The 9,194-nt window shown below is 54.1% G+C and overlaps 1 protein-coding gene across 1 annotated transcript in view; it reads right to left on the reverse strand.

The window, feature by feature from the left end:
* Window positions 1-9,194, reverse strand: part of FAM167A (family with sequence similarity 167 member A) — a 28,195-nt gene extending 19,001 nt beyond the window's left edge. Inside the window, exon 1 of the mRNA XM_090028428.1 lies at window positions 9,050-9,194. The gene's annotated coding sequence lies outside the window, so the exon portion shown is untranslated. The remainder of the gene's footprint in view (window positions 1-9,049) is intronic.

Raw genomic sequence — 9,194 nt, forward strand, 5'->3', positions numbered from 1 at the left:
CTTTCATAGATTTCATAGACGTTAGGGCTGGAAGGGACCTCGGGAGATCATCGGGTCCAGCCCCCCGCTGCAGGGGCAAGAAGCCAGCTGGGGTCAAGCAAGATAATCAAAGGATCCCAGCAAGATCATACGATGTCCCAGGGCACAGAAAGAGGAGAGATATTTGGAGCCCCCTTCACTTGCTTCAATCATCACCAAAAACATCACCAGTGTGAGTGAATTATAGGCTGACTGCTCACAAAAGAAAAGGAGGTGGAGATAGTGCTAGGAAGGATTTCATTTTGAATGGTGAGATTCATGACTTTTTTACTCTTCTGCTTAATCAAGTGAGACACTTTAACATACCGCCCCCCCATTTATCATCTCTACCTTGTCTTGCATAGACGGCAGCCCTGTCACAGCACAGGCCTTGTCTGTAGTAAGGTGCAAGGGAGGGATCACCCTCAGCTCCCACGAATTTCTATTAGAGCGAAGGGCATTCAGCACCTTGCAAGGTCAAGGGCACAGTACCAGCAGGTTGTCTTTTTTTGCATGGATACGGGGTGGGGGCAAGAAATCAGGAGGCAAAAATGTTGGGGGGTGGGAACCATGTAAAATGAGATTTGGAGCAAGTGGCAAAATTAACATTGGCTCTAAAGCCAAAAATGAGCAAATCAGTCCATCGCTTCCAGTATTCCTGATGGGCAGATCGCTATAACAACATTTGGAGGAGTTAGATTGCAATGTCCTATCTACCTATGTTTTCACTGAGAAAGGAGTCAGTTAGCAGCAAGTCCTTAGGCCTCCTTTGTTTCGGGACAGCATCTTTGCAGGATCTTTCCTTAAGGGATCTCAGAGGGAAGTAGCCGGCATGCTGGATGGAGAGTGGGGTGACAGCTCTGGCTTGGACTGCTGGGTCACCTTGAATCTCTCAGTGACTCAGTGTCCCCATCTGTAAAAAGGGTAATGGTCCTGAGTTGCTTTATAAAGTATTTTGGGAGCTGTGGTTGGGAAGTGCAAATGCAGTAGAGCCTGTACGCCAAAACACAAGATGCCAATTAAAACCAAGCTATTTGGTGCAAGACACTGTGGGGCCACTCTTATTTCAGAACAAAAGGAGCTGGAGCCTCGGCAGCTACCAGCAGTATCTGAAACTAGCCACCCCCATTTCAGCTTCTGGAGTAAAATACATGCACATACACTTCTGTATGCAAACTATCCATGCACACACACAGGCGTGTGCCAATGTTGCTCAACAGGTTTTTAAGAAAACAAATTAGCTGAATCACTACAAACATATGTGTCGATCTTGCTTCTGAATCAAACCCAGGGAGACAAGAGAAAGGCTCTTCATTTATCATCACCTGCATTGTTATTCTGTATATATGTGTATAGTGATGAGACATAAGGACCCCAGGCGGGGATAGGACCACCTTGTGATACTTATGCGCCAGCATAGGACAGAGATGGCACCTATCTCAAAGGCCCTACAACTCTAAGGGACCCTACCAGGGGAAAACACTGAGGGTGGAAATCTCAGCCCACCTGAAATGGTTTCCTGGAAGCACAGTCACCAGGACGAGCGGCAGAACGGCTCAGGCTCCCACGCTCCCGCACAGGCTTCGGCCCTCTGGATCCACGTGGTGCAGTGGCTCTCTTTTCTTGGTGGGGTCACGCACCCCTTGTTAAGCTTACTACACTGCTGTGTACCCCACTGTTTCTGTGCTATGGATAATAAAACAGCAACGCTGGGTGTTATGACAGTCATATTGCAAGCTCTCCACTGACCTAGAGATTGTGGAGTAGCCCTTCGATTTTTAATTCTTTTCCCTTTTTCTTCCCTTATGTTTCCCCTTTCCTTTTCCAGTCCTTCCTCCAATGAGCCCTCTAGCAGTTCACTGAATGCTCACAGGGGTATTCATATCCCAGCTTGACAAGCACCTGCTATAGCAAAAAAAGATCCACTCCCCGTCCTACCCCAGCGCCCACTCAGTGGGAACCCATGGTGCGTGCTGGGGCATGGAGCCTGCTTTGCTGCTATTTCCCTTCCTGCAGTGCAGAGTTGACAGTGGTGAGTCTATCAGCATTTCCACGGCACTCATTGTTGGGCACCCACTTCGATCTGTGGTGCTCTTGCCATGGACGTGGCACCAGGATTTCGGGACAGATGGGTCATCAAGGTGCTGTCAGGTTTGTCGACTTGCTCATGCTCATGCTACCAGTCGGAGTGAAGAAGACAGTCCTGCCTCTCCACCCACCCCTCTACCCACTAGACCTCAAATCGCAGGGTGGCCAGGCCTTGGTCAGAGGCTGGATCCTATAGGTTTCTTTTTGTTTTGGATGGACTCACAATTTAACCAGAGAGGTCACAGAGCTGGGAGGTAGTGACTGCTTACCAAACAGCTCTTCGTGTTTACCCAGAAACTTCCTCTCCTGGGACTAGAAAAGTTAACATCTGGACACAATCCAGCCAGACCTCTGGGCTCGTGGGAGAGCATATGTTTCGTCCAAGAAAGCACCACGCATATAAACTTCAGGACAGAGGCATCTAATAGCAGTGGGCATGTGCAATCAATGCAGCCTCCACAGGCATGAGTCCAAATGTTTAAGACAAGCAAGTGCCCACTCAGTAAAACCCTCCACTGGGTGGATGCTCCTATAAGGGCCTCCATATAATGGACCCCCAGTAATGCCGCGAGGGGTGCAATGAATTAGGACAACTGAGCTTCCCAGACGGGAACATGAAACACGGGCAATAACTCTCATTTGAAGGTCTCTGCTGCTCAGTGCAGGCAATGGGATCTGGGCGTTGCACCTTATCTGCTCTCACGGCTAGAGGCAAGGCATCCCCGTGTAACAGAGAGGCTGCTGCTAGGAGGACTTACCTTTCCACCAGCTTCCCCATCCCTTAACCCAGTGGTGCTCAGTCTATCTGCTCTGTGTGTCAGATAAGTAGTGCTGGGTCTAGACTGGATATCCAGAGAAAACTTCTTCACTCTTACAACATGGAGGTAGCCCAGGAAAGCTGTGGACCCTCCACCCCCTGGGGGTGTTCAAGAAGAGGTTGGACAGCCACTGGTTTGGGATGCTCTAGGTGTAGCGATGCCTATGTCCTACCACGGGTATTTCCCATGCTTCTGGGCTTTGCTGGTTGCCTTCAACCCCCTTTTTTGCTATGTGTCAGGTTGTTTTTAAGCCTTCCCCAGAGGCACTGGGGTTGGCTGCAGCCAAGGCTGGGGATTTTGCTGGGCTGTGCCAATGCTCCTTCTGGGACCAAAGCTAGCGAGTCTTGCCCCTCTTACCCCAGGCAGGGTTTGGACTAGACGGGACCTCTGGAGGTCCCTTCTAGTCCTGCATCTCTATGACTCCATGATTTTATCTGCAGGCTGGCTCCCAGCCACGGGGATGCATCTATGGGTGCGACACAATATGCCGGTGTAGTCCCAAGCCCTGGATCTGGCTACAGAGGGACCTCATGCAGTGGTGTGCTGCGGCCACAGCATCTGTCCCATGGGGATCCCCACGAGGCCAGAAATTTGGCAGCAAGGGAGTGGTGGCTGCATTAATTCCCATCACTCTGGGAGCCAAGACGATGACTCTTGCCACCACCCCTCCACCACCAAACCTCCAGATGCCTGGGGAGCCTCACGGGCTAGGGGCCACGGCTCTGTGGAGAAGGGTGCAAGCGCTCACCTCCAAACTATGGATCCCCAGCCACAGCCAGGAGCCGGAGAGCTGTATGGCAGCACCTGACCCCCCGTTTGGATACGGCCATCCTGGCTCGGTGTGGAAGGCTCTTACAGCGGCAAATATTGTGTGTTATCGTGGACCGGGGCACTGCCCAAACACCCCGCGGGGAGAGTGTCTGCCTTACAGACAAGGCTCTTTGGGTAAATCTGATGCCTTTTATTAGACCGACTCAAATAGTTGGAAAAATCCTGCTGAATTTTTCCAACTATTCGAGTCGGTCTAATAAAAGATATCGGATTTACCCAAAGAGCCTTGTCTGCCGATGTCCTTAGACCAACACAGCTACACTCAGTGACCTTACAGCAGAGGTGTAAGGCAGGTCTCAGACTACGGTGGCCAAACTATTGGGGCAGAGATAGTGGTCAGATGGAGCGATGGGGGACAGCGAATTATCCCAGGAGTACTGGGCCTGTGGTTCCCAGGCCAGGATCCTGATGCCTCGGTGCTGAATAGCCCCTTCCTCTCCCCATGGCCATGAACTGGGGTAGGAGTTTACGCCGCTTGAGCAAGGGGTGTCAGAGCTGGGTGCCCTTGGTGCAATCACAGGGGACCGGATGGGTAGCGGCACCACATCACTGTCAGATCATCTGTGCACCAAAGCACTCGCAGCACTGGTGAGGCAGAGAGGGAGCGATGGTCTTATTCAAGGGAGGTCAGAGGGAGAAAAGACTGGTTTGGGCTCCTGTCTGCATTTCAAGGCCCCGTGGAGAACTGCTCCCCCTGCCTCATACCACAGCACTGGCCTGGCTGATTTATTTTTATGTCCCTGGCACACACACACACTATCCCTTTGCCTCGTGCCCTTCTGTTCATGCTGGAACAACCTTCTGCCTGAAGGCAGGGGGGACCCGCGGGACCCGCCCTCAGGGCTAGTCCTTCTCAGAGCCAGCTCCAAAGTGCATGATCGTCTTCGGGATCTTTTCCACTCAGGGCAGGCTGGATTGGGCCACGATCACAGAGAAAACAGGATGGTGCAGGAAAAAGGCCGTGAGGAGCAAGCTTCCTACAGCGGCACCATTCAGGGGCAGCAAACTCATGCGTGCCTAATGCAGGTCAGCGCTGATCCAACCTCTCTCTACAGGCCCATCGCTCCTCATCGGCATGGATATTACACATGCACACGCACACACACACGTGAACCTACATCGTTAGACAGCCAAGATGTTTAAGAAGCAAGTGCTTTAGGAATGCTGGGGGGACGGGCCACTTTATTGGGACAGGGTTTTGCCTTCCCCCTGCAATGAATTCGCTCCCGCAGGCAGACTGTCAGCTGGCACAACCCTATATGGAGCCAGGGAAAGATCTGTCCGAGGAAACCTGCCATGCAGAGCCAAGAAGGAACTGTAAAAGTGACCTGAAATGGCTTTCCTCAAAGAGTAAGTCCTGCCCTTTCACCAGAAACCTGTAAAAGCAGGCTGCTAAATTTTTCTGTCTGATTTGAACGTCGGCTCTTCTTTGCAGGACTGTCTTTTACGTCTGGTTTGTACAGCACCTGGTGCAACCGGGTCCTTCCTTTCAGCTTAGCCTCCCTCGATGCTACTGCAGGTCCATTACTCCTATTAAAAAAATCCCCCAACACATTCGCTGGATGGGAAGGCTAAAGCAAGCAGCAATAAAAACTAATGATGAAAGAGTTAACAATGACACATAACGATGACATTTCAATCACCATCTGGTTCCCACCAGTCTTTGGTCTCAACTCCAATAAAGCCTAGGAAGTGCCAACCCATGCCCTGGTGCTATTTATGGGTTGAATCCAACTCGGCTTCCCATAAACTTATTGCTCCCAGAGCTTGTTTCCCTCCCCATAACTCTGGCATCTGAAAGACGCCCGCTCCCCTCTGAAGCAACACTGCCCTTTGCATGCCACTGAACAGCCACGTGCAATCCCCTGCTTCCTACACGTCTGGGATCAGGCCCCATATGGGCTTCCCCAGCAACTGGGAAGAAGTGGGCTTTCTACAGTATTTGATCACTGCCTTTTGGCCCCGTCATTTATTGCTTCCCTTCAGTAATAACCAGGAGGGTCCAAAGAAGGACAATGCAGGGCTAGCAGGACATGCACTGCTCTGTTGCTCTCTGGTTGGCAGGGGAAATGAAAACAGATGTCAAAAATGGAGCCACACGGTAAGGAAAAGGGTGGCTGGGAAAAGTGTGGGGAACGGCCTTATCCCAGCGGCCCAGAGTCAACACGGACAGAGCAAGCCCAGCGCTGCCAGGGAGCTGCGTGTGACTGATCTGGCACGGCTTTGTGCGTCTGCTCCTCTCTATGGGAGCTCGGGGAGGGGAGACCGCCAGTCTGGACAGACGCTGACAGCGAAGGCCTCAGCGCTTTATTTCGTCACCCAGGAGGGTCTGAGCAGGCAGCAGACCCCGGGCTGTCACAGATCCAGCATTGGTCTGATCCTGAACCCGTGCAGCTTTGGACCCGGCTGAGGGCAAGACCCTGCATGCTAGACTATGTCTCTGTGCTGGCTTCAGCTCTCAGCAGTCATTGTGCAAAGCGCTTGCACGAAGACCTCTGTGCATCTTCCAGTGCCCCCTCTCCCTCTTCCACAGTGCCGTGCGCACACACATCCCAGCCTGCAGCCAAAGAACGGGAGTTTTGCCACTGGTTTCAAAGAGGCTGGCATTTCACCCAGGTCGTTTCCCTCTTACTCCTAGGCCAGTCTCTCCAGCCCCCAGCTGCTTCCATCCAGCCCCTGCAGGCAGCCCTCACCTCCCTGTGTTGTACAAAACCCACCGGGCCAGGAGCAGGCTCTGACCCGCAGACCTGTGGGCAAGGGAAATAGAGGCCTGAAGCTGCAAGGGGATTGCTTGAGGTCTTTAGCTCAGGGCCGGATGTCTCTCTAAGGACTGTGTTGCAGTTCAGGTCCACGGTCTGGGCCTCGCGTGGAGTCACGGCAGGGATTCAATGGTCTGTGCCTCACAGGGCGAAGGACTGAGTCTCCGAGGCCCCTGCCACACATGACATATATTACACAATACCTGGGCAATTGTGCAATGAATGCAGACGGGTTACATGTGCAAAGCAACTATCATGCCATAAAAATGTCCATCCAGCTATAAAAAGAGCCAGTCGGGTCTGATGTTAGTGCTTGAAAATGTGTGAAAACTTTAGAGCTGGTTTCCACCCATCTTGAATATGAATATGTGGCAGGGCCCTGAAGCCACCCGGGAGTTCCCCAGTGCAGAGGGCTGTGGGTCTCTCTCCGTTGCTCCTCCCCACCCACATCAGGGTGGACGGTGCCAGGAGGAAGGCGTCCCAGTCCACTACGGCCAGTTGTGCCTGAACTTTACCAAAGGGCATCACGTGGAGGGAAAAACCGATGCCCAGCAGCACGTGGGTCAGATTGTGCTCTCTGTTCGGCTGATGCTCTCCACCCCAGAAGTAGCTGCATTTTCCTGGCCTCACACATACAGTGCATGCGGCGTGTGACTGAAAGCTGCCTGGGTCAGTGTAAGAAGCCCTGCACTCCCTTTGGAAGTGGCTGGACACGAATGAAGCAGGCTCCTCTCCCGGGGGAGCGGCGAGGGAGTATGGGAGCAGCCCATTAGCTGTTCTTTTCCTTTTCAATGCCAGCAAAAGTGCAACAGGCCCGGGCTTTTATTTTGGAAGAGGCACTTGGCTGGCCTTGGGGGCTCCCTCCTGCCCGGCTCTGAGCACCCACCAGCCCTGCTGAAGTCGGCAGGAGAGAAGACAGCTCCTCAGCCTGCCAGAGGCTCCCTGCCGCTCGCTGCACTGGGCTTTGCATCCTTTGTAAACCTAACCAAGGGCAGGGCTCAGCCCCCACAGACTCCCGCAACTACCCTGGCGTGCCCCCTGTCCCGCCCAATTACGTGCCTCTGTGGCCGATCCCAGCGCTAATCCTACAAGCGTCGTGGCCCATTCATCCCTTTACCAGGCAGTCCCTGGCATTGTCATGCGGGCTGCGCTGCTTGGAGGAGAAGCTGACAGCTGACAGCCCCCAGAAGAGACCCAAAGGGGTGGGGGTGCTCTTACTGGACCCCTTTCCCTGGCTCCGCTTTGAGCATCCCTGAGAGCCACCAGCGTCTGAGGAGCTGGGAGCCTGGGCCGAAATCAATGCGCGAGGAATCCCGTGTTTTTTCCTACGGAGCTGCCATTGAAGCACACAGCCTTGCTACTGCAGGGGGTGAGACATGTAAACACTTCTCCGCGCTGCCCCGGCCCCAGATGCTTGAAGCGCTAGCCGTGAAAGCACCCAGATCCCCAGGATCTCCAGGCAGCTGGGTGGCCCCGATTACCCCTGGCTGCACCACCGAACGGGGTGAACAAAGCAAACAAAGCAGAGGGACAGGTGGCCCCCGATGCCCTGGGGTTAGCTGGTTTGGAGGGGTGCTGGTACGTCACAGGGGTCCAGCCCAGACGTGAGGCACCATCCTGTGATGGCTTCAGGGCTCGGAGATGTTGAGAGAGCAGCAGAGAGCGGTCCCCCTCCGAGCGTGCGTGCACGAGCGTCTGGGCGGCTTGCACAGGGTGTGGACCAGCAGCGTTGTATCATGCTATGATTAGGGAAGCCCAAAGCCATGAAATAAAAGGCTTTGCAGAAGTTCTCAACGGTTGCTTTTTTCCCCACCCGGCATTAAAATCGTCTCTCGGGGCCTGGTCCCCAGGTGGAGAGTCCTGGAGAAGTCAAGGGATCTGGCTCGACTCCCTCCCCTGTGCGGGGTCTGCATCTGCCAATCCTCAAACCACCATCCCCCATTTCACCCCAGGAGCTGCCAGTGCCCGACAGCAGCAGGGAGGAGATGCAGCAACAGATGATCCTCCTTACACCGGGGCTGATCCTGCTCTCAGTGGATAGCTGGTGGCCTTGCCAGAGTGGACCCCCCTCCCCAACCATGTCCCCATGCCTGCAAATGCCATCTGTCCCCCTTGCAGGCTTCACTGAGCATCTCATTCCACATTCCCCTGCTCTTTTGGGGTGAGAGCAGCCAGTTCAGACGATTTCGCCCTTACCCCCGATCCCATTCCCTAGGTCACCAGTGGATGCAAAGTGTCTGTGGAGGGGAGATGCCAGACCTCGCGCCCCAGCGGCACAGCAGAGATGCTAGGGCGTGCGACCGAGCTCCTACTGATCCCCACTCCTCACCCTGCTCGCAGCCTCGGACACCCACCACCTCACCTGAGACAGAGCGAGAAGAGGGATGGCCTGCCAGGGCACCCCGCTGATGCCCTCCACCCATGCCAGGTCATCTCTGAGGGCCAGTGTCTCTCGTGGCCCCTTTTGAGCATCGACACAAAACTACATCTCAGTGCCACCCGTGCCTGAGAAGCAAAGGGAAGCCTCCAACTTACCAGGGGCAATGAATCTTCTGCAGATGCGGGCGCCCAGCTCCCCTGCCTCTGCTCCCCAACGTGCTGCTTGCGCAGCGCTTGCCAGCGATGCCTTCAGGTTACCGTCTCGCTCTCGTCTCTGTCTCGCCTTGGAAATCTGTGTGGT

The sequence above is a fragment of the Crocodylus siamensis genome, chromosome 1 (assembly GCF_052110815.1).
Source record: "Crocodylus siamensis isolate JL-2025a chromosome 1, ASM5211081v1, whole genome shotgun sequence".
NCBI classification, from domain to species: Eukaryota; Metazoa; Chordata; order Crocodylia; family Crocodylidae; genus Crocodylus; species Crocodylus siamensis.